Source organism: Manis pentadactyla, chromosome 8 (genome assembly GCF_030020395.1).
Source record: "Manis pentadactyla isolate mManPen7 chromosome 8, mManPen7.hap1, whole genome shotgun sequence".
NCBI classification, from domain to species: Eukaryota; Metazoa; Chordata; class Mammalia; order Pholidota; family Manidae; genus Manis; species Manis pentadactyla.
Window position 1 is genome coordinate 140,741,907 of NC_080026.1, and position 26,266 is coordinate 140,768,172.

The window sequence follows — 26,266 nt, forward strand, 5'->3', positions numbered from 1 at the left end:
CATGAAAAAAACCATGATTTCAAGATCTACTGAGGATGTCAAATGCTTCATGAAGAGCAGACCATGAGAGGCTCCTAGTGGCAAAGAGCAGCTCAGACACAGGTGTTGCCTTAACACCCCCATCCTGCCCCAGTCATGTCCGAGTTGCTGGTCCTGGCGTCTATGTAGGTGTCTGAGGAGAGCCGTTCTGGAGGGGGCTGCACCCAGTGAGGCTGAGGTGCAGGTGGGCACCACATTCTGGGCTAGAACAGGCTTTTCCATCGAACCTTGTGAGGTACATGCCCACAAAGCTGAAGGCTGGGACCTCTTTCTTCTGTCCGTTCTTCCTCTCCTCTTCTAGTTTCCCATTGTGCATACATTGATATGTTTTTTTTTTAGATAATTATTTTTTATTGAAGGGTAGTTGACACACAGTATTACATTAGTTTCAGGTGTACAACACAGTGATTCAACATTTACGTACATGATAATTCTAGGTACCAGCTATCACCATACCAAGTTGTTACAATATTTTGGCTATATTCCTTATGCTGTACATTACATCCCAGTTACTTATTTATTTTACAATTGGAAGTGTATATATATATATATATATTTTTTTTTTTTTTGTGAGGGCCTCTCTCATATTTATTGATCAAATGGTTGTTAACAATAATAAAATTCTGTATGGGGGGTGGTCAATGCCCAATGCACAATCATTAATCCACCCCAAGCCTAATTTTCATCAGTCTCCAATATTCTGAAGCATAATGAACAAGTTCTTACATGGAGAACAAATTCTTACATAATGAATAAGTTACATGGTGAACAGTACAAGGGCAGTCATCACAGAAGCTTTCGGTTTTGCTCATGCATTATGAACTATAAACAGTCAGTTCAAATATGAATATTCATTTGATTTTTATACTTGATTTATATGTGGATACCACATTTCTCTCTTTATTATTATTATTTTTAATAAAATGCTGAAGTGGTAGGTAGATACAGGATAAAGGTAGAAAACATAGTTTAGTGTTGTAAGAGAGCAAATGTAGATGATCAGGTGTGTGCCTGTAGACTATGTGTTAATCCAAGCTAGACAAGGGCAATAAAACATCCACGTATGCAGAAGATTTCTCTCAGAACGGGGGGGTGAGGTTCTAAGCCTCACCTCTGTTGATCCCCAATTTCTCACCTGATGGCCCCCCTGCGACTGTGCCTGTCTTAGGTTGTTCCTCCCTTGAGGAATCTTACCCGTCTCTGGCTAACCAGTCATCTTCCGGGGCCATACAGGGAAATGTAAAGTTGGTAAGTGAGAGAGAAGCCTTATTGTTTGAAAAGGTTAGCTTTTTACTTCTTTGCATATTTATGCACTGTGGCTTCTATGCCCAGCATTTGTCTTGAGGTATCTTTACCACTTGGAAGAATTATGATACTCGGTAAATTCGATATGTGGCATGAATTCTATTTAAGGGTTGTAATTAGGAAGGAAGAAGAAAAGCTATAGAAGTAGCAGGCGGAAGAAAACCTGGGAAGATTGATTATTTCTTTGACATATCTTCTTGTAGAGTAACTTCAGCATTTATAGGTTTTAGGCTACTAATTAAATTGCACACACACATTAGCATAATAGGAGTATAGTTATATAACCAAAGCATATCTGTAATTACCAGCCATCTCCAGTGAAACCAAGAAAACCAGTTAGGCACCTTAGGCATTTGTGAAAACTTATCTATGATATGGTGGATATTGTCCAACTGAGCTTGAACAGTCTGAGAGAATTCGGACCAATAAAAACAAACCATTCCTGCGGACTGTTCACATCCCATATGTTCTTTTAACAGTAGATAGTCTGTAGTTGTAAGATTTTGGAGTGCTACAATTTGCACTTCTCCTAATTCTTGGTTGAGTTCCAACAGTATAAGATCCAGTCAAATTTGTTGTTTTACTGTATGCACAGGCCAGCTTGGATATCTCCTTCCTCATTCCCATGGCAAGTCCAGGAGCTGGTGGGATGAGTGCATCTACAGCTGTAGCAGTGCGTGGATCTTTGTTGGGGTTTTTTGATGATCATCTACTGGCATGAGTCTTCCAGAGAGTGCTGATGTTGGAAGTTCTTTTTCATATTGTATCTTAGTTCTTTCGGGGTAGCCCAATTAGGCTTTGATCCTCTGTATAAACACAAACAGACCCTTTGCCTACACTTTCATATGCCCTTTATATCATTGTGTAGAACTCATTGGAGGTCACCACACAGGAACTGCTTTTTTTTTTATCATTAATCTACACTTATATGACGAATACTTTGTTTACTAGGCTCACCCCTATACCAGGTCCCCCCTATATACCCCTTTACAGTCACTGTCCATCAGCATAGCAAAATGTTGTAGAATCACTACTTGTCTTCTCTGTGTTGTACAGCCCTCCCCTTTCTCCAACCCCCCCATGCATGCTAATCTTAATACCCCCCTTTTTCTCCCCCTCCCTTATCCCTCCCCACCCACCCATCCTCCCCAGTCCCTTTCCCTTTGGTACCTGTTAGTCCATTCTTGAGTTCTGTGATTCTGCTGCTGTTTTGTTCCTTCAGTTTTTCCTTTGTTCATATACTCCACAGATGAGTGAGATCATTTGGTATTTATCTTTCTCCGCTTGGCTTGTTTCACTGAGCATAATACCCTCCAGATCCATCCATGTTGCTGCAAATGGTAGGATTTGCCCTTTTCTTATGGCTGAGTAGTATTCCATTGTGTATATGTACCACATCTTCTTTATCCATCCATCTATCGATGGGCATTTAGGTTGCTTCCAATTCTTGGCTATTGTAAATAGTGCTGCGATAAACATAGGGGTGCACTGATCTTTCTCATACTTGATTGCTGAATTCTTAGGGTAAATTCCTAGGAGTGCAATTCCTGGGTCAAATGGTAAGTCTGTTTTGAGCATTTTGATGTACCTCCTTACTGCTTTCCACAATGGTTGAACTAACTTACATTCCCACCAGCAGTGTAGGAGGGTTCCCCTTTCTCCACAGCCTCGCCAACATTTGTTGTTGTTTGTCTTTTGGATGGCAGCCATCCTTACTGGTGTGAGGTGATACCTCATTGTAGTTTTAATTTGCATTTCTCTGATAATTAGCGATGTGGAGCATCTTTTCATGTGTCTGTTGGCCATCTGTATTTCTTTTTTGGAGAACTGTCTGTTCAGTTCCTCTGCCCATTTCTTAATTGGGTTATTTGTTTTTTGTTTGTTGAGGCGTGTGAGCTCTTTATATATTCTGGACGTCAAGCCTTTATCGGATGTGTCATTTTCAAATATATTCTCCCATACTGTAGGGTTCCTTTTTGTTCTATTGATGGTGTCTTTTGCTGTACAGAAGCTTTTCAGCTTAATATAGTCCCACTTGTTCATTTTTGCTGTTGTTTTCCTTGCCCGGGGAGATATGTTCAAGAAGAGGTCACTCATGTTTATGTCTAAGACGTTTTTGCCTATGTTTTTTTGCAAGAGTTTAATGGTTCCGTGACTTACATTCAGGTCTTTGATCCATTTTGAGTTTACTTTTGTATATGGGGTTAGACAATGGTCCAGTTTCATTCTCCTACATGTAGCTGTCCAGTTTTGCCAGCACCACCTGTTGAAGAGACTATCATTTCGCCATTGTATGTCCATGGCTCCTTTATCAAATATTAATTGACCATATATGTCTGGGCTAATGTCTGGATTGTCTAGTCTGTTCCATTGGTCTGTGGCTCTGTTCTTGTGACAGTACCAAATTGTCTTGATTACTATGGCTTTATAATAGAGCTTGAAGTTGGGGAGTGAGATCCCCTCTACTTTATTCTTCTTTCTCAGGATTGCTTTGGCTATTTGGGGTCTTTGGTGGTTCCATATTGACTTTTTAATTATTTGTTCCATTTCATTGAATTATGTTGCTGTTAATTTGATAGGGATTGCATCAAATCTGAATATTGCTTTGGGCAGGATGGCCATTTTGACGATATTAATTCTTCCTAGCCATGAGCATGGGATGAGTTTCCGTTTGTTAGTGTCCCTTTTAATTTCTCTTAAGAGTTACTTGTAGTTTTCAGAGTATAGGTGATTCACATCTTTGGTTAGATTTATTCCTAGGTATTTTATTCTTTTTGTTGCAATTGTGAATGGAATTGTTTTCCTGATTTCCCTTTCTATTGGTTCATTGTTAGTGTATAGGAAAGCCTCAGATTTCTGTGTGTTGATTTTGTATCCTGCAACTTTGCTGTATTCCGATATCAGTTCTAGTAGTTTTGGGGTGGAGTCTTTAGGGTTTTTTATGTACAGTATCATGTCATCTGCAAATAGTGACAGTTTAACTTCTTCTTTACCAATCTGGATTCCTTGTATTTTTTTGTTTTGTCTGATTGCCGTGGCTAGGACCTCCAGTACTATGTTAAATAACAGTGGAGAGAGTGGGCATCCCTGTCTAGTTCCCGATCTCAGAGAAAATGCTTTCAGCTTCTCGCTGTTCAGTATAATGTTGGCTGTGGGTTTATCATAGATGGCCTTTATTATGTTGAGGTACTTGCCCTCTATTCCCATTTTGCTGAGAGTTTTTATCATGAATGGATGTTGAACTTTGTCAAATGCTTTTTCAGCATCTATGGAGATGATCATGTGGTTTTTGTCTTTCTTTTTTTTTGATGTGGTGGATGATGTTGATGGACTTTCGAATGTTGTGCCATCCTTGCATCCCTGGGATGAATCCCACTTGGTCATGGTGTATGATCCTTTTGATGTATTTTTGAATTCGGTTTGCTAATATTTTGTTGAGTATTTTTGCATCTATGTTCATCAGGGATATTGGTCTGTAGTTTTCTTTTTTGGTGGGGTCTTTGCCTGGTTTTGGTATTAGGGTGATGTTAGCTTCATAGAATGAGTTTGGGAGTATCCCCTCCTCTTCTATTTCTTGGAAAACTTTAAGGAGAATGGGTATTATGTCTTCCCTGTATGTCTGATAAAATTACGAGGTAAATCCATCTGGCCCGGGGGTTTTGTTCTTTGGTAGTTTTTTGATTACCGCTTCAGTTTCGTTGCTGGTAATTGGTCTGTTTAGATTTTCTGTTTCTTTCTGGGTCAATCTTGGAAGGTTGTATTTTTGTAGGAAGTTGTCCATTTCTCCTAGGTTTCCCAGCTTGTTAGCATATAGGTTTTCATAGTACTCTCTAATAATTCTTTGTATTTCAGTGGGGTCCGTCGTGATTTTTCCTTTCTCGTTTCTGATACTGTTGATTTGTGTTGACTCTCTTTTCCTCTTAATAAGTCTGGCTGGGGCTTATCTATTTTGTTTATTTTCTTGAAGAACCAGCTCTTGGTTTCATTGATTTTTGCTATTGTTTTATTCTTCTCAGTTTTATATATTTCTTCTCTGATCTTTATTATGTCCCTCCTCCTGCTGACCTTAGGCCTCATTTGTTTTTCTTTTTCCAATTTCGATAATTGTGACATTAGACCATTCATTCGGGCTTGTTCTTCCTTTTTTTAATATGCTTGGATTGCTATATACTTTCCTCTTAAGACTGCTTTTGCTGCATCCCACAGAAGTTGGGGCTTAGTGTTGTTGTTGTCGTTTGTTTCCATATATTGCTGGATCTCCATTTTGATTTGGTCATTGATCCATTGATTATTTAGGAGCATGTTGTTAAGCCTCCATGTGTTTGTGATCCTTTTTGCTTTCTTTGTACAGTTTATTTCTAGTTTTATGCCTTTGTGTTCTGAAAAGTTGGTTGGTAGGATTTCAATCTTTTGGAATTTACTGAGGCTCTTTTTTTGGCCTAGTAAGTGGTCTATTCTGGAGTATGTTCCATGTGCACTTGAGAAGAATGTGTATCCTGTTGCTTTTGGATGTAGAGTTCTGTAGATGTCTGTTAGGTCCATCTGTTCTAGTGTGTTCAGTGCCTCTGTGTCCTTACTTATTTTCTGTCTGGTGGATCTGTCCTTTGGAGTGAGTGGTGTGTTGAAGTCTCCTAGAATAAATGCATTGCATTCTATTTCCTCCTTTAGTTCTGTTAATATTTGTTTCAGGTATGTTGGTGCTCCTGTATTGGGTGCATATATATTTATAATGGTTATATCCTCTTGATGGACTGAGCCCTTTATCATTATGTAATGTCCTTCTTTGTCTTTTGTTACTTTCTTTATTTTGAAGTCTGTTTTGTCTGATGCCAGAATTGCAACACCTGCTTTCTTCTCTTTGTTGTTTGCATGAAATATCTTTTTCCATCCCTTGACTTTAAGTCTGTGCATGTCTTTGGGTTTGAGGTGAGTCTCTTGTAAGCAGCATATGGATGGATCTTGCTTTTTTATCCATTCTATTACTCTGTGTCTTTTGATTGGTGCATTCAGTCCATTTACATTTAGGGTGATTATTGAAAGGTATGAATTTATTGCCATTGCAGGCTTTAAGTTTGTGGTTACCAAAGGTTCAGGGTTAGCTTCTTTACTATCTTACTGTCTAACTTAACTCGCTTGTTGAGCTGCTACTATAAGTGCAGTCTGATGATTCTTTATTTCTCTCCCTTCTTATTCCTCCTCCTCCCTTCTTCATATGTTGGGTGTTTTGTTCTGTGCTCTTTCTAGGAGTGCTCCCATCTAGAGCAGTCCCTGTAAGATGCCCTGTAGAGTTGGTTTGTGGGAGGCAAATTCCCTCAACTTTTGCTTATGTGGGAATTGTTTAATCCCTCCTTCATATTTAAATGATAATCATGCTGGATACAGTATCCTTGGTTCAAGGCCCTTCTGTTTCATTGCATTAAGTATATCATGCCATTCTCTTCTGGCCTGTAGGGTTTCTGTTGAGAAGTCTGATGATAGCCTGATGGGTTTTCCTTTGTAGGTAACCTTTTTTTTCTCTCTGGCTGCCTGTAATACTTTGTCCTTGTCTTTGATCTTTGCCATTTTAATTATTATGTGTCTTGGTGTTGCCCTCCTTGGATCCCTTGTCATGGGAGTTCTGTGTACCTCTGTGGTCTGAGAGACCATTTCTTCCCCTAATTTGGGGAAGTTTTTGGCAATTATTTCTTCAAAGACACTTTCTATCCCTTTTTCTGTCTCTTCTTCTGGTATTCCGATGATGCATATATTATTCCTTTTTGATTGGTCACTCAGCTCTCTTAAAATTCTTTCATTCCTGGAGATCCTTTTATCTCTCTCTGCATCAGCTTCTCTGCGTTCCTCTTCTCTGTTTTCTAGTCCATTAATGGTCTCTTGCATCTCGTCCATTCTGTTTTGAAGTCCTTCCAGAGCTTGTTTTATTTCTGTATTCTCCTTCCTTAGTTCTTGCATATTTCTCTGCAAGTCCATCAACATGGTTATGAGTTTTTTTTTGAATTCTTTTTCAGGAAGACTGGTTAAATGTATCTGCCCAGGTTACTTCTCAGGGGAAGATGTAGCAGATGCCGAGGCTGTCTGGGTTAGTCTTGTCTGGATCATATTTTTCTGCCTGTTCATGTTGACAGGTGCTATTGGCTGTCAGCTGGGAGGGCCAAACTTTTCACTTGCTACTGGCCTTTCTTTACTGGGACAACTGCGACCCCTAGTGGCTTGTGTTGTGTAATTGCGTGTAGGCTGGGTCTTTGTGTCTTGCCCTGCCGAAGTGTAAGAATTTTCCTTTCTGCCTTTCTGTGGGTGTGTTTTGCCTTAGGCTGTTTCTCTGCTTTCGCAGCGCCGGGAGGGGTAATGGACGGGGGTGCTGTTTGGCTGTTTACCTCCGTGAGGGGTCTCAGAGATGTTGCCCAGGGGGTTAGTGCGCCAGTTTTCCCTGTAATTTCCGGCCACTGGGCTGTGACCTATGCTGTTTCCGTCCAGCTGTTAAGTCCCTGTCCCTTTAAGACTTTCAAAAAGCCCCCGCTTTTCTTTGTCACAGGGGCATCAGCTTCGGCACCCGCTCAGAGGTCTTGCTGCCCTGTTCCCCCAGTATCCAGGGCCCCCTGGGCACGCACTGTGTGTGCGCTCTGGCCCGGATGGCGGGGGCTGGGTGTTCGGCAGTCCTGGGCTCCGTCTCCCTCCCGCTCTGCCTGCTCTTCTCCCGCCGGGAGCTGGGGGGAGGGGCGCTCGGCTCCCGCGGGGCCGGGGCTTGTATCTCACCCCTTTCGCGAGGCGCTGGGTTCTCGCAGGTGTGGATGTAGTCAGGCTGTTGTCCTGTGTCTTCTGGTCTCTCTTTTAGGATTAGTTGTATTTGTTGTATTTTCAAAAATATATATGTTTTTGGGAGGAGATTCCCACTGTCCTACTCACGCCGCCATGTTGGCTCCACCCCTCCATTGATATGTTTAATGCTGTTCCATATGTCTCTGAGGCTCTGTTCATTTTTTGTCATTCTTTTTCTCTCTGTTCTCCAGATTGCATAATTTCTATCAATCTGTCTGCAAGTTCACTAGTTGTTTCTCCTCCAGTTCATTTCTGTGGTTCAGTCCTTCTAGTACATTTCACATTTCAGTTAGTGTATTTCTAACTACAATATTTCCATTCAGTTCTTTTAAAAATAATTCCTGTCTTTGATCTTCTGTATCTAATGTGACCTTGTGATGCCTTCTTAAACTCTTCCTACATGGTTTTCTGTAATTCTTTGAACAATACGCATGTAGCTGCTATGAAGCCTTTGTCTGCTAAGCCAAACAGTTGGACCCCACAGTCAGTGTCTGGCATGTGTTGTTGTTTTTGTTCCTGTGCATGGGTCACATTTTCCTGTTTCTTTGCAGGTCTCAAACATTTTTTGTTGAAAGCAACATTTTAGATAATATAGTTGACCATTGAACAATGAGATGGTTAGGTGTGCTGGAACCCCACACAGTCAAAAATCTGTATATAAGTGGTGATTTCCCCAAAACTTAACCAATAATAGACCATTGTTGATTTTTTGATAGTTAATGATAACACAGACTAAATCTACATATGCTGTATGCATTAGTGGCCTACCTAACTTTTTTGGTATTTCTAGGCTACTCGGGGTTCATTTTTGACTTCTTAAGAATTGTTGCAAATCTCCAAAAAATTCTCCAATATAGTTATTGAAAAAAATCCATGTGTAAGTGTACCTGTATGGTTCAGTCCCATGTTGCTGAAGGTCAGCTGTGTACTGTGGCAACTCTGGATACTGACCCCTTCCCTGAGGCTTGGCATTGCTTTTGTTTTGCTTTCTGGTTTGATGACTTGCCTGTAGCAGTTCATTGGGGTCTTTGTCACCCGCGGTGCATGGCCTGTGATGTCACTGCTCGGGGACAGAGGTCTCGGGCGTATGCGTAGTCTCACTTACTACTAAGGGTGAGTTTGGCTTTAGCCGCACTCTCTTTCATAAGCTTTTGGCTGGCCTGCCTCTGCTGACATCAAGCCCAGCTGCCGGCCTCCACCAACTGCTGGATGACTGCTCTATTGCTATTTCTTACTGTGGTAAGAGAAACGTAACATAATGTACAATTTACTATTTTAACCATTTTTGGGTACAATTCAGTGGCATTGAGTACATTCATATTGTTGTGCAACCATCACCACTCTGTGTCTAGAACTTTTTCATTTTCCTGAGCTGAAACTCTATACCTGTTATGCTCTACTGTTTTTGTCAACAGCAGCTTAATCCAATTAAAGTCGTGCTCACTTCTTTGCAAGGGCGGGCTGTTGCCAGTCTTTGAGGGTTGCTCTAACCCCAGGAAAGCTCTTACTGTCTTTTTGTCTGGTTTGGCTATTAAATTTCTAGCTGATCTACCATTTTGCTTTCTGCCACTAGTGTCATGGATGTAACAGCTGCTGTTAATTGCTTACCCTTAAAATGTCCATTGTTTTTGACAACATCCCTAGGTATGAACTTAACCACACTCTTTTCCAAATTAAACCAGTCCCCTTAGGGAGAGCTGTGGAGCTCTCTGTTCTTATGTCCCGGGTAGAGTCTCTGCACCACTGTGCTGGAGCTGGGAGCGGGCTCAGTGGGGTCAGCAGCCCACTTCTTCCCAAGGGACACTCCTTCTCTTCAAGTGGGGCCCTGGTGGGGTTGGGAGCCCCTAGTCTTCTTGGCTTGCTCCTTCCAACATGGAACTTCTACCCTCTGAGTGAGCTGCTCTGGAAGGAACTGGGGACTAGCATTTCTGTCCTGCTCTGTCTTGGCTAGAGCTTCCGTCCTGTGTAGGGGTTGCTCTCAGTCTGCTCAGCTGCTGCTGATATAGAGACTGTGCAACATGGAGCTGGAGGATGGCGAGAAACGTCACAGGCTTTCCCTCCTGAGATGAAGCCATGGCTGCAGACTGTGCGCTGGGGGCAGGGCAGAGGGGCCCACACTCTGGACCGTTCTCACCTAGAGCAGAGCTTCCTCACACCGGGCTGGGTCGGGAGCGGGGACGGTCACGACTCAACATGCTTTCACTGTTTCTGCCATGACACAACAGATTTTCTTGCATAGATGTTTTTCCATTTGCTCTGTAACCTTAAGACAATTTCCGGATAACTTGTTTGTTACTATAATTTTCACCAATTAAATGCTCCTCACGCCACCATTCCAGAAGTCTCACCCTCAAGAGAAAGGTGAAATTTCTTGAACTGATGTTTTCCTTTGTTTTAAGAAGCTCTTCATTGCCTGTTTAGTCATGGCTTCTCTCTCCTCCCCCCCTGCTCCTCTCTTACTGTGGGATTCCAATCACACATGCATCAGACATGTTCACTATGCCCCCCTCACTCTTTGATGAATTTTCTATTTTTTCTCTCCTCGGTTCCATGGGAGTATCTTCTGTCTGCTCATCTTTAGTTCTCTGATCTTATGCTCTGCTGTGTCCGATCTGCAAGGAGATTCATGTACAGTCATTGACTTCAGATATACTGTATTTTACAGTTCTGGAATTTCCATTTGATTTTTTAAATATTTTATTTCTCTTATGAAAATCCTCATCTTTTTAATGCATTTATTCTGTCCATGGTGTCTCTATTTTCTTTAATACACTTATTAAAATTATTTTAAAGTTCTTGGCTGTGAATTCCTCCAAAGTTCCTTTCCCTGGCATTTTAACTTCTCTGGTCTTCATTGCTTCAGAGGGAACTGGATGCCCTTAGATAAGTCATTCTTGTATTTTATATTTTATATGAATTTTCTATGTAAAATTCATATATTTTATATGATGTCATTGGGATAAATACTGGTCTGCCACAAGCTACTTCATCCTAACATAAGCAGAGGTGCTAGATTACATTTTAAAGTATTTTGGTTTATTGTTTTCACTTTTTCCTCTGAGAGTTCCAGGGATGTGTCTGTTGTCTGTCAGATAGCCAGTGCCTTTCTTCCAGACCTATGTCTTTCCATCTAATCATTTTTATCTCTGTATTTATTTGTGTTTAATGTTTTCACTTTTCTTATTGTTTCCTCTGTGTCTCTCGCTGAGTTCTGTCTTGTCTCTTTTATCTCTTATGTTTCTGTCTTGTGTCAATTAAGTTTTATTTAATTTGCCAAGTTGTCTTATTTTTCTATTTAACTCTAAACTCTACCAGTCACCTCCCCAGGCTGTTCATACATTTCTACTATGTTATTTTATTGTCCTCTTAGGTATTTCTTGAGAGTTGCAAATTCTTTGTTGTTTATTTTTAAATTAATACTGGAAAGTTGGGTTATAATGTCCTCTGTATCATGTCAACCCACTAGGATGGTTTTTCTTTATCTGCACTGAAATTTCTTTTCTCTTTTATTCAGGCCTCTCCTTAGAGACTATCTTTCTAGACATTGAAGCCTTATTATTAGTCCATATTACAATGGTTGGATTTTTTTGCTGCAGGTAATAACAGATGAATATCTCCTGTGGGGGCTATTATAGGGGTAAGGGGTAATTGTCCCAGTTTCTGAGCTCATAGGAAGAACAGTTTCTTTAATACATGGCCCCTCTGTGTAGCTGATTGGGGGTGGGCACCCCTACTACCAGCTCCCTGTCCTCATTTATTTTACAGCCGGTTGCTGTCACCAAGAGTGATGCCCCCAGCCCCCTTGCCACTCCACCACCCCATTCATGCTTATTTTTTTTCCTCAGATTTGCACTTTGCAATTTCCACTCAGGACAGGGCCCTTTACTTCTGGGCATGAATTTTGTTGGAGATTTTTTTCTACCTGTGACGTCAGGTGAATTCTCTTGTCAGTTCTGATGGGTATGTAATTTATACAGAAATTGGGGTTTGGGATTTTCTCTGTCTCCTAGTTTTGTTAAAGACATTGCTTGTTGCCCCCTTCTTTGTTGATATATATGGGTTCCTGGAGAAGTGGGACCTTTTAGCATTAAGATGCCCTATATTCTTATCAGAACTGCAACTTCCACTGTCATTTGGAAAAACAGACACAACAGATTGTAACCACAATGAAACAAAACACAGGCAAAACAGTGTCAATAGGTATTAGGGTTATGGGCAAATTGACTTTTGCTCTTTTTACTCCTCTGTAGTTCATCCCATCTAATTTTTAGCAATAGAAGAAAAGTCAAATATATGTAATTAAGAAGAAAACATTATTTAAATTTAAAAAGTGGGCATAATCGTGGATGGTGGGTTTGCCCAGCTTCTGAATGCTTGGGAGATGTGGTGGCCTAGAGTCAATGGGCTAGGTATCTGGAAAGGACAGTGTGTCACCAAGGAGAGCTGTCAGTGCGAGCCTGGCAGCATCAGAAACTGAGCAGCGCTGAGGTAACACATTCCTCAGGTCGCCTGGGATGAATGACTCTCCGTGGTGACAGCTCTCACTGCACTAGGAAGCTCGATAAAAGAGGCCACTTCCCAGTCTCTTCATGGATCTGTGAAGTGCCTCCTTAAAGGCCCTGTTCATCTTTACAAGTCCATTGATTGTCTTATTTCACGTATTCTGGAAACTGTCTGGCATACTCTGTTTTTCTGTCTTTAATTTTGCAGCCTAAAAAGTGAGGCATACTCGTCCCCCTAAGAGCCAGTGACCAACCATAAAGGCAAGAACCAATGATCTATGTTCTTGAACTTGTATGTTTGTGTCATTGTCAGTGGGATGATGTGAGACTTGCAGTAATTTGTTTATGGATTCCTAAGAAAATTGGATCTGCTCAACCAGTCATAGATGCATAGTCGTTCACTCATGACCTGGTGTTTATTCTTTATTTATATGTTAGCAGATATCAGTATTATGCAGTTGAGTTTATGGTCTTGGAGTGGGTGGCTAATTTTCCTTTCGTACTTGCACAATTAGCGGTAAATAAAACTTCACCAGTGCGCCTCAACTTTCCACTTACAGAGTTACTAAGAACAACACCTTTGAGATAAGGTAAGAATGTCCCCTCAGAAATCAACAAGGATAACAAAAAGTTAAATTTAGAAATATCTGCTTGTAATATCAAAGAGGTAATGTTGAACCATTCTTATCTCAAAAGGATTGCATTAAATATTCCATTAATTGTCAGAGTTAAATTGTGATATGCAATCATCTCTTTGTGCCTCTTATAGCTATAGTCAAGTTTATAAAATAATGTAGAATTATATTTGATGAGATTACTGCTTTAAATTTTTCCATTCTTTGTAAAATGATCCATATCAAATAATATGAAAAAATACTCTGGAGAAGGCATTTCTGTTTGCTGTTTGTCCCTCAGATGAATAAGTCAGTTCTTGGCCTGAGCTTTTTGGTCTGAACTGTACTTAAATTTCCATGATGGGAGAAACAAAGTCTGCCTTTGAGTCAAGCGTCTGACTTTCACCTGAGGGAGACTCACCCAGTCCTCCTGGCGTGGGCCAAACCACCCCAGTCTCGGGAGCCTGCAGTTCCCCGCTGCTCTTTGCAGCCACATTCCATGTTTCCTTGATCCTACTGGACACTGCCATAGGCCTTCCAGCACCTCGATCTCCAAATCCAGGTAAAAGTCTTACCAACTCTCCTCCTCTGGATACTGAGAAGGTCACACACACCCCGAAGTGCCCGGGGTCGCTCTGGACTTGACAGTGCATGGGTTTGAGGTATTGCCTCTGTCTCCCCTAGAGGCTGAGTGCAGTGGAGGGTCCACCTCCCAGGGCTGATCTGGGTGTCTGCATGGTGGACGCAGGGGACCAGAGGGCTGGAGAAACAAAGAGAGCCTGGCCCCTAAGCCTCTGCAGGCAGTGCCTGTTAGGAGAAACAGGCCTGAAGAGGGCAGGCACTTGTCCAAGGTCACTCTGGGTCCTAACAGGTGCTCTTTCCTCACCGAGTAGACAAACGTCCAAGGCTGGCTCAGAATCAAGCAAACAGGGAAATTTGGCACTTAGGTGAGCTGCTGTGAACGTTTCCTGTGAAAGGCACTTGCTCCGCCTGTGTGCGCAGGTTCTGACTGTCACAGGGTCCTCAGATGTCCCACAGAGGACCACCCTGGGCACCTAGCCCTCCATGGCGAGCGAGGGCCTCCTCTCAGTGTGTCTGCCTGCATTTCGTGCCCCCTCTCATTGTGTAGCCCAGCCCTGTGGCTGAGAAAGTGGCATTGGCACCCCTGCCCCTGATTTGGAACTTTGGAGGGTGTACATATTTAAATGACCCTGTCCCTCACTTCTTCACCTTTATTTTTCCTGTTTCAGAGAAGGTTGCTTTACTTGAATTGCACTTTCCAGGAAATCACATTACCTCTCCCACCAACCCAGCGTTTTATGCGTTTGGGCCTCTCAGCTGAAGTCTATGAGCAGCAGGAATGCTGTGTGTGAGGAGATGACGCGCTCATTGTAACATTGCTGCAGGTGTGGTTTCCTTTCAATTGTGTTAAATGTTGGTGAGATGAACAGTGTGCAGGAAAGGAAGGAAAATGGTGAGGAGAGACCCGAAAATAGGTCCTTGGTTGTGGCTGATGCTGGAGCCTCAGGCAGTAGGACTCGGGCTGGGAGGGGCTGTCAGCCTGCTCACGGAGATGCCAGTGGTAGGAATGTCTGGGGCGTGAACCTGCAGCCATGATGCTGTGGGGAGCCCTGGACATTTTCCTGATGGGAGCCCCGCCTAGGGCTGGACCTGCCCTTGCAGTTATGATTGCAGGATGCACCTCAGCCACAACCACAGGCGACTTTGAAAAAACTAGGTTTACCACTCTCAGATCCTGAAGGGTGCATGGCATGCCCAGGACCACAAAAGAAGGCCTTGAGTACAGAAAAAGAAGGTGTGGACTTGGGGCTCTGCCTGTAAGGGATCTAGGGTGGGGGCCTAGGGTCTCCCAGGTTCACTCTTCATTGGCGCACCGAAGAGCAGGATCAGGGTGTGAGAATGGGAGATGTAAGGTCACTTCAGCAGCGGATTATCTAGGTCACCCGGGGCTTTCCAAAAGGGGGTCATCATGGGTGGTGTGGCCTGGCTCTTATCTGCTTGAGTAGCTGGAAATGTGTTTATTTGGGATTGATGTCTTTGAAAGGGATGTCTCAGCAATCAAAAGCTTAATATCACGGGGTACAATTTAAACCTCCATTGGACCTTTTAATTTTAAAATGTACATATTTCACAATAAGAAAGCTATCAGGGAGATGGAAAATGGCTCTGGCCTCCTTTTCAGCTTTACTGGAGAGGAAAAGGAGAGCCCCCCCCACAGTACAGCTCTCATCATCTAATGATACACGTTATTTCGGTTTCCTTTTCATTGTTCCTGAGCATGACTCTCTCCAGGATCACAGGGAGAGGTCGTGGTCTTCTGGCACCAGATTCAGGCTTGCCTGTGTTCTCTGGCTGTTCATCATTTTCTCACTCTAATTTCTAGGATGTAGGAAACATCCTGAAGATGCAAGGAGCTTAGAAATAGGGTCAATTTCATAACTCATGGATATATAGTCTCCTGAATTGGTTGTTTAGAAATCAGATTGCCAGAGATGGGGTGGGGTGGATGGGGGCAGACAAAATGGGTGCAAGTGGTCAAAACCTAACTTCAATTTATAAAAAAATGACCAGGGATGTAATGTATGGCAAGGTGGCTATGGTGAATAATACTGTATTGAATATTTGAGGTTGCTAAGAGAGTAGATCTTAAAAGTTCATATCACAAGAGACTGTAATGGGGTATGTGGGGAGGACTTGATAATACAGGGGATCTAGTAACCATCATGTTGTTTAATTAATTGTACATTAATGATAAAAAATTCAGATTACAAGAAAGAAATATTGTATTTATATGTGGTGAGAGGTGTTAACTAGACTTACTGTGGCAATCATTTACAAATAGATACAAATACTGAATCTTCATGATGTGCAGTTGAAACTAATATAATGTGTCAATTATATCTCAATAAAAACAAAAGTTTACTGCAAGGGTAAAAGAATAAAACAGGCTGCAAACATGCCCACAGGTCTGGCGCACCACCTCGCACCCACAGCAGCACTGTCTGTGTTCATGGGCATGGACTCCCTGGAAGGCAGGAAACCATCCACAGGTCCCTCCACGACAGCTACAGGAGAAGAGCTTGAGTGACTCTTTGACGTCTGGCCCCTAAGCACCAAATTGGGTAGTGACTTTGTTAGCTTACCCTGATTCTGTTCTATAATCTGACTTTTTCCCCTAGTAGAGTCCTAAATGACCCTCGCTTAATGTAAGCCTATCCTTGTAACATTTCTTTGTATGATGTATAGTATTTCTGTCACTTTATTCTGTTCAAGTCTTGGCTTCCTAGGGAAGCACTGAGCTTCTTGGGGATACGTGGTCTTACATTGTTGCTGTGCCTTCAGGGCACCTAGCACTGAATTTGGATATCGAATATGCTTAGTAGTTATTTGTGGCTTGCTATGATTAAACCTTGAGTTCCACACAGGGTATTCTGTACAATGAATTGTATTTTCTATATTTTGAGTATGGCACCTCTTCTACATAAAGAGTCTGCAAACTACCACCCAAATCAGGTCACCCATGTTTTTGTAAAAAAAAAAAATTTGATTGGGACAGAGTTACACCCATTCATTTGAGAATAGTCTGTGGCTATTTTCACACTGCTGTGGGAGAGCTCTGTAGTTAGGGCAGAAAAACCACAGGCCTCCAAGCCAAAGTATGGACTACTTGTCACTTACAGGGTTATGAATTTTCCAGCCTCTATTCCATTTATTTTAGTGAAGTTTAATTACCATACAACATTATATTAGTTTCAAGTATGCAACATAATGATTCAATATTTGTATTTATGGCAAAATGACCACCATAAACCTGGTTAACATCCATCACTAAAAAGAGTTGCAGATTTGTTTCTTGTGATGAGGACTTAAAAGGTCTCCTCTTTTAGCAACTTCCAAATATGCAGTAGAGTATTATTCACCATAGTCACCATGCCGTATATTATATCCCCGTGATATTTATTGTATAACTGGATGTCTGTACCTCCTGACTCCCTTCACACATTTTGCCCATTTTCTATCCCCCACATCTGACAACCAGCAATATGTTCTCTTCATCTATGAGCTTGGATTTCCTTTCTTGTGTTCTTTTCAGATTTTACATGTAAATGAGATCATATGGCAGCTGACTGTTTATACAGGTATCTGTCAATGCAAATGTAGGTTGTATCCATATTTTGGCTATTGCTGATCACGGGGGTGCACATACCTTGTGAGTAAGTGTTTTCATTTGCTTCAGATAAATACCCACACTGAAAAGTGGAATTCCTGGATTATATGGTAGTTGTATCTGTAATATTTTGAGGAACCTCCATACTGCTTTCCATAGTGACTGCATCAATTTGAATTCCCACCATTGGTGCACGAGTCTTTCCTTTTCTCTGTATTCTCACCAACACTTATTTCCTCCCTTTTTATTATTGGCTATTCTAACAGGTGTGAAGTGATATGTCATTGTGGTTTGATTTTCATTTCCTGATGTTTAGAGCATCTTTTCATATACCTGTTTTCCACCTATATGTCTTTGGGGAAACGTCTATTCAGATCCTTAGCCCATTTTTAAAGAGATGTGTTTTTTTTTGCTACTGAGTTGTGTGAGCTCTCTATATATTTTGGATATTAACCCCTTACCTGATATATGATTTACAAATAACCTGTCCCACTCAGTAGATTGCCTTTCATTGTGTTGATGGTTTCCACTGCTCCACTCTTTACTCTGACTTAATTGCACCTGAGCTCCAGGTATATATGGGAAGTTGTTTGCTGAGAACTGTGCTCCACAAAGACTTTGCTTTAGAAGTGCTGGTTAGGAGCCTGGGGAGGTATCAGAAAGAAGACAAACAGACATCTTAAAGGCCAGAGAAGACAATTCTCCACCCTAGAACATGTGCTCAGATTTCTCTGCCCTTGAGATATGCCTATATAAGAGGGTAAATATTTTAACTGCTGCCAAGTTATGGAGATTAACTGTCGGATAAAGAGATCAGATGAAGGAGGCGAGGAAAAACCTAACATATGAAGAGGAATGCTTCCCCTAGATGCAGGCTCCCTAAATCTACATACAGGAGTTACAGCTACAACACAGGAGAACCCCTGCTCAGTCACCGAAGCAATCCCCTGAAGGGGTATCTGGACGGAGCTGAAGAGGCAAGAGGGCCAAGCACAACACAGGATGCTGCAGGCGTCGTTCTGTCAAGGGGACGCATCGTTGACACAAAAGCCCCTGCGCAGGGGGCTGAGTTTTGGGTACTGGCCGTGGTGCTGAATAGCAGGCGGTGAGGCGTGGCGCTGGCCGTGGTGCTGAACGCGTTCAGGCTCTGTGATGAATGCTTCCATGCTCCGTAGGGTTTGCGGTGCAGTTGCTGGCTGGCGACCTGACGGTGACACATAACGGGAGACACAAGTACAAGAGCATAAATGGAGTGACGCTTGTCTGTGAATCATGACCGGGGCACACCTGCGCTGAACTTGTGTGAGCTCACTTCCCAGAGGAAATGAGGTTAAGACGACAATGTGAAGGATGGTGTATTATTTTTTGCGGAGAAGAAGAGAGGTGCATAATATGAGGAAAGGAGTTCATGCCACTTACACGATTTCAACTCTAGGAATAAAAGAAAAGAGAAGGGAACTAATGAAAAAGGACCTGAGAGGTTCACGGGAGGGTGACTCCAGGCATGGCTTAGATACTGGACTCATCAAGGGGTGAGGAGTACCTCCTTAAGAAATGCATGCACATTTCTGGTTGGCCCAGGGATATCTGATTTTATCTCCCAGAGTATAGTCTCTCCAGAGTAAAGTCAGAAAAATGAGTGAGAAAAACAACTGTAGGGTCCGAAAGAGCAGTGCATGTGCTTGACCACGGCTGAGAAGTGCAGAGTCAGCAAAGCAGAGACCCGCACCCAACCCAAGGTGAAAGGATCAAAGTCATGTCCAAGCAGAGGGACTGACAAGGTTGAGGTCCACATGGAGACAGGATCCTGAGCACCACAGGAAACCTGTGGTGGGCTCCAGCCAGGTCCCTAGCCAGAAATAAATTACTGAGGCTTTCAGGACTGAATACCTCATGCCCATTTCTGTTGGAAGACCATGCATATGCGAAAGAGGGTAGGTGATTCTGTCAGTGACATGGAGAGATCACTACCAAATATCTTTGCGGGAAGAGCCAGTGAGTCAAAAGAAGTAAAGGACATAATCCCAGAAAAGATGCTCATGCCCTTGGAGGATGGTGAGTATTTTACTTCCTCATTACAGAAGTCTATGCTGCTTGGATTTTAAAAGAAATAGGCAGAAAAACTTAAAGCTATGTTCATTTGGGAGGAATAAAATGAAGAGAAGAGCATTATTGAAGACAAATAATATGTGTAGCTTCTGATGGCCTCCAGGGCTGAGCAGAGGCTATTGGGTCCAGAGTGATGGCTGTTTAAGCAGAGAGATTATAAGGACCTAGAGAAAATGGAAAATGAAAATAAGGTGATGATAATCCTTGCATCAATTGTACTGACCAATATTAACAAACCCTTTCTTTCTAGTCAAACTATGGAGTAAGAAAGAAACTTCAATCTCTGTGAACTGATTGAAAGATCATGCACACAGCCATGAGTAACCAGACACTGGTGACAGAATTCATCCTGCGTGGTTTTTCAGCAGCGCCACAGCTCCAGGTCCTCTTCTTTGTCCATTTTCTCTCCCTCTACACCATGGCGCTCTCTGGAAATTCCCTCACTGTGGCAGCCATCGCCTTTACCTCCAGGCTCCACACCCTCATGTACTTGTTCTTGGTCGACTTGGCTGTTTTTGATGTCGTCTGTGCCTGCACTGTAGTGCCCAAGCTGCTTGAGATCCTGGTGGCAGAGAAGAGAGGCATCTCTTACTGGGGCTGCGTGGCCCAGGTGTACTTCCTGACGTGGTCTCTAGCAGCAGAATTACTGCTCTTCACCACCGTGGCTTATGACTGCTACCTGGCCATCTGCCAGCCTCTGCACTATGGATCCATGATGAGCCCCAGGGTGTGTGTGGTGCTGGCTGGGGCTGTGTGGGGCATCAGCATGCTCGGTGCTGGAGTCAATGCCTGCCTGATTTTACGGTTGACCTTCTGTGGGTCCAACGTGATCGATCACTTCTTCTGTGAGATCCCCCTTCTGCTGCTGCTGTCCTGTTCCTGCACGTACGTGAATGACATCACGGCAGTTATGGCCTGACATCTTCTTTGCTGTGCTGTATTTCCTACTTACCACGGTGTCCTGTGGCTTCATCATCTCCACCATGCTGAAGATGCGTACAGCCGAGGGGAAGAGGCGAGCCTTTTCCACCTGCTCCTCCCCCCTCATCGCGGTCAGCATGTACTACTCCACCATCATCTACACCCACCTGAGCCCCGGCTCCAGATACTCCCCTGGGATGGGCAAGGTGGTGGCTGTGCTTTATTCCACTGTGAGCCCCACCCTGAACCCTCTCATGGACACTCTGAGGAACAAGGATGTCGAGGCAGCTCTCAAGAAAGTTTTTACACTTTTAGCAGAAAAACTGCAATTATTTTGTTTACAGGTAAGGGCTGGCTCAGGGAAGCTGAAAGTTCCAAGTCCTCACAAGCAGAATGTGTTCATTAGGTCCCATCCTGTATTGGGAACCCAAACTAGATTGACACGCAGTGTCTCCTGTTACAAATATAGGCTCTAGACATTCTTGAATCTACGCCAATACAGATAGAGCCCCTGGAAGTCTGCTTGATATCTAACAAGTGTAGAGCTTAAATAAATGGATGTTTGCAGGAACTACTGGTAATAAGATGTGCACTTTGAGTCAAAGAGGAAAACATGGCACAAACATGATCCGACTGTGGGGACAGGCTCCCGATTCCCCAGCATCATCAAAGCTTCTGCACACAGCACTTTGCTGTAACACTTTCCCAGATGCCCCTGCCAGTCTGTGAGGCTCTTGGGAGACAGTGGCCGTGTCCACAAGTTCATGGATGCAGGTTGAGGTGAACAGAAACATGGAGGATGAAGGGGCCATGGTGGTCATCAGGGGAGGGCAGAGAAGGGGCTGGGCATTAGAAATGGGGGCAGATGCACCTGTGGGTTGCAGGTGACACAGGGAACTAGCTGTGTCCCCTACGAAGGGGCCCAGCCAATGCTCCTGCCAATAGGAGAGCAGTGGTGACCTGAAGGACCACCAGGGATTTTAATGTGCCCTGCAGGATGTGCAGCCCTGTACAGATGCCTTCCGCAGGAATTGTTTCCACCAAAAGTCAGAGCAGCCCCTGGCCTCTCCCTGCTCCATAGCATGGAGCACACAAGGCAGCCACTCACAGTGCAGGGGCCCCCTCTGCAGTGGATGGAGCAGAGGGACCTGGGCAAGGTGCCATGCCACATGTGGCAGCTGAGGAGCGCGGCCTCTTTCCCTGTGGTCCTGCAGGAAACACTGTGAGGAGTTGCTGCAAGGCGAGGCCAGTGAGGGGCAGGGGACAAACAGCGCCACACAGGAGTGGAAGGACTCCCCCTTGGCCAGAGGTCTTGCCCAGTTATTTACAGAAAAGGAATTAGTGTCAGTTCCATGGTGGGAATTCTCAGTGCTTATCAGTGTGTCTGTGTCTGCGTGTGTGCAGCACTTTTGGGATCACTCAGAGTTCAGTGACTCTGAATTCACTTTATGTTCACAGTTCACCATGTGGATAATTACAAGTCATCATTTGGTGGGCATAGTGACATTCCAAATTAAAAATCCCTTGCTAAAACAGTTAAGTCTTAGTTGCCTGGAGCAAGGAACTCACCCCGATGTGTATTGTAGGCACTTGACGAAAGGATGAGTGGATGGATGGATGGATGGATGGAGAGATGAGTGGATGGATGGAGGGATGGACATATGAATGGATGGATGGAGGGGTGGATGGATGGGTGGGTAGTTGGAGAGATGGATGGATGGAGGGATGGACAGACAAATGGATGGACAGATGGGTGGATGGATGGATGGGTAGGTAGATGGATGGCCATATGGATGGTTGGATGGAGGGAAGGATGGATGGAGGGATGGATGGATGGGTGGGTGGGTGGGTAAACAGATGGATGAGGGGTGAATGAATGGAATGGAACAGGAAAGTATGTGGGAGGGCTGGTGGACGGTGGGTGGGCTAAGGGAAGGTGGTAGGACAGATGGAGGCATTCACAGAGTGGCTGAATACTTGAGTGTGTACCACTTCCCAGAACACAAACCACTCTCTCGAAGAGAAGATACCCATCACATTGCCAGTTCTTGCCACAATGAACCATTTGTGATGGGCTGGAAGTTGAGCACAGAAGCAATTGTCAATTGTCAGTATGGTGTTCACAGAAGCTTAAGCATGTTCTTGCAGGTTCTGATGAAATTTTGAAGATGGACTTCCTGTGGCCGTGTAGAAGAACCACAGTCAGCTGCCTCTTTCTGAGGTGCCGCCAGCATGGCATTGGCTGTGCGTTCAGAGACAGGGCAGACTCGACCTGTGTGTCCTGAGCTTTCCTCTCCCACGTTTTGTCCAAAGGTTGTGAGGATCCCGCTCACCAGCCCTTAACTCCACAACACGTACACGTGCTCAGACCTCCAGGCACACATCAGACTCACATGAGTCACCTCTTGTCAAGAGCCCCGGAGCACTGATAGAATCTAAAGCAGAGGAGAAGGACTAGAAAGAGATATCGGAGGACTGGAGGCATCCAGGCAGCCACGTGGCCCAAATCCCCACAATATACTTTTGCAGGTGGTGTTGAAGTGCCCGCCTGGAGTCCCCTGAGTGTCACCTCTGGTCTGCATGATGGCTTTTCTCTGATCTGCGGTCCTTCTTCCTTTGGATTCACTCCCTATAGTCTCCACGCACCCTCTTTCACCTGATGTTTCAAAGAGAACTAGGTACTAGACTTTTAAAATGTGCAGCATTGGTCAGTGGGGAGGAAAACAGCAAAGGGGGCAAGGACAGAGGAGACCTGTTCCCAGGCAGACAGGAGCCTCCACACCTGGCCGTGTGCCCCCGTCCTGACTGTGGCCTCCAGCCCTGGGCACCCACGCCTCCTCCCTCCTGCCCTGGTCTCAGCCTTTTCCATCACCAGCACATGCAGCAAGGACACAAGTGTGCCAGCACCTGAGTGTGCCCAACACCGTGAGGGAGGAAGCACTCATTCACACCAGGAGGCCCACACCCCAAAACAGCCGTGGGCCATCACCGGGACCCCACTTCTCCAAAGCACAGGAAGGGCCCTGACAGCCACATTTTAGACAAGGAGAGGAGCAGGTTCGTGGGATGGCACCTCTCCCCATTCTCTGAGAGTCTGCAGGCTTCCACCCATCAGCCTGCGGCTGCCCATGACCCGACATTCCCATCAAAGCACAGACGCAAGTGCCTCCACGCCACAGAAGCAAGGTGTCGTCAGCATGACTGTGTGTGACACTTGTGCATGAACTGCTGTGCAGATGCCAGTCCCCCCCAAACACTCATGTCCTTCATTCATTCCGTAGATGTCTCTTCAGTGACACTGTGCAGCCAGTCCTGGGTGGCATGGCCACTCCTATCCTGGGCTGAGGGCTCCAGAGGACATGGCCCCAGGATTTGGCACAGCGCCCATCACAGCTTAGCCAACAATGGATCAATGGGGTGAGGGAAAAGGAGCCTTCAGGGCCACGGGATCACACTTGGTTTAAGATGTGAGCCGAGACTAAAACTTTCATACACGGCCTGGTGTGTTCTCAGTGCATTAACAGAAGCACCTGCTGTGCCAAGGGGACCATGTCTGGGTGACCTAGGAAGGAAGCTTGGGCGACTCGTCAGCCTAGCTTATGATTCCTAACAATGGGCAAAACCAAGTTTCTATCCTGGATATTTCAAGGAATTGCAATTCATTGTCTGCTGTAGGTTCCACTTTTCCACTTAGGAAATATCTTAGCACTTACACAGCTAATTGGTCATTTATAAGCGAATAACATATTTATCTCCCTACTAATTAATTTTAAGAATCCAAATAGGGGATGATGAAGTATAGGTTTCCAGCGAAATACTTAGCAGTTACTCGGGTTCGTGGATGCTCTCTGAGGAGGGTGAAGGTGGGGAGGCCCTGGGGGTGGCACAGTGACAGGGTGTCTCAGGTCTCCCACCCCCACTGAGAGGATCCAGGCTCAGGGCTCCTTGGGGAGTGCCTGACCCCAGGGCTGGGCAGGGAAAATGCTGACGAGCCTGGAGCAACTCGTATCCCAGAACACAAGCTCAGAGGAAGATGGGAAGGATGAGTCAAGGTTAGAGAAGCTGGCCTGAAAGAGTTTCTGACTGAGAACACAGGAAAGTTTTGAGCAAAGAATAAATAATGATCATGTTGAATCATATCCCAAAGAATAAAACACACATTGCCAGTCCACGCTGATGTAGAGGCACAAATAAGTGGGCGAAGAGGCAACACATCCTCACAGAAGAATTCCAATCGATGCATGCAGGAGGAATGAGGGAAACAGAACATCGCCACTAGAGAGTGATGGCCACGTGAGACCCACCAGTGGTGTTGAGATTTGTGAGAGGCAGTTGAAGGATGCAGAGCATGTGGGCACAGTCTTCCAGTCTCTCCTGCAAGACTTTCGTTATCTCAAAGCTAAAATATTAGCTTCCCAGTGGGGAATGTGCTGCCGTGGTCAAGGCCAAGATCATCGGAGGAGACACATGGACGTCATGACCCATCGCAAAGCAGGGAGAAGGGCACGTGGCCTGGGGAGCCCTTCCCAGTGATGCAGAACCTCCACCCAAGCACAAGAAGGCATCAGGCAAACCAGCCAGAATCATTCTGCAAAATAAGTTAACACTAAATGTCTCAAACTCATGAAAGGAAAGGAAGGGCAGGGAGCCCAAGGAGGCGTGATGGCAGATGGGAAGAGGGGCCCTGGACTGCAAAGGGGCCTTTATAGGAAAGGGGTGAGGTTCAGATAAGTTCTGTGAAATAGTTAGATAATCTCGTAGCGAGGTTAGTATCCTAATGCTGATACACATCCAGATGTTACAAGGTAATGTAAGAGCTTAGCAAAACAGGAATGTAGCAGAAGGTAACTCTGTTTTTTCACCTCTTCTGTAAATCTAAAATCATCTCAAAATTAAAAATGATCCTTCCCAGTCCCATGATGCCACTCTCACTATTTTGTTTCCACTCCCAACAGTTTTGCTTTGCTAACAGCATTTGCACAACCTGAAATCTTTGTCTTGGGGGAGGAATTACAAGGCCAGAACTTGCTGGATCCATCAAGTCCACTCTAGAAAACATGAGGTGTCAGTTTCCTGGGGCCCCTGTGGTCCAGCCTTGGGAAAGGCAGCCTAGACTACTACCACCAGGACCCCAGAGCCCTGCGGGCAGTCCTGGCACAAAGCACAGAAGCCTGAGTCCAGGGCTGCCTGGCCAGGCTCTCCTACCTGCAGGGTCTGGAGAGGAGCAATCTCAGCTCCTTCACCAGGCACAACACCTCAGCTAGCCTGTTCCCTTGCCCTCAGGGTTTGCCACCAAACATGGCTATCCTTCCTTTGAAAGGACGTGAGGCTGGAGGAAGTTGGATCCCTAACCCCTGAACTGCACCAGGAAGAGCGCCATTGTCCCAACCCTCCCCTGGGTGCGTCTCCAGTGGAACTTGGGTGCTGAGAAGGGTCAGGCCTGGGTGCCTGGCTGCCAGCATGTGCAGACGCTGGACAAGTCAGTCTGGGCCTTCCACGCTGCCGTGGAGAGAAGCCCACCTACCCTGCTCTGATAAGGGCCCTGAGGAACTGCTTGCAGAGGACGTTTGGGAACATTATCTTTGGCAACCAGTCACAGCCAAGTGCTGGCGCCATGTCAGCCAAGGGACTTGGAGCTGGACTCCCAAGGGGCAGCAGCTTTCTTCAGTTATGTCATACAGTTCAGGCTGTCCCCATTTAAACTGGGGTTACTGATGCCAGCAGCCACTTCTGGACCCTGAGCAGCAAGCCCGTGGCCACGCTGGAGCCTGCAT

At 44.6% G+C, this 26,266-nt stretch overlaps 1 protein-coding gene, 1 long non-coding RNA gene and 1 pseudogene across 4 annotated transcripts in view; all 3 read left to right on the forward strand.

The window, feature by feature from the left end:
• The window catches only part of LOC118923230 (olfactory receptor 13A1-like), an 83,313-nt gene that overhangs the window by 51,826 nt on the left and 5,221 nt on the right, over positions 1-26,266 (forward strand). The window lies entirely within an intron of this gene.
• LOC130684673 (uncharacterized) overlaps positions 1-26,266 on the forward strand; it is a 77,787-nt gene that overhangs the window by 46,300 nt on the left and 5,221 nt on the right. The window lies entirely within an intron of this gene.
• LOC130678869 (olfactory receptor 13A1-like) lies at positions 19,888-21,011 on the forward strand (annotated as a pseudogene).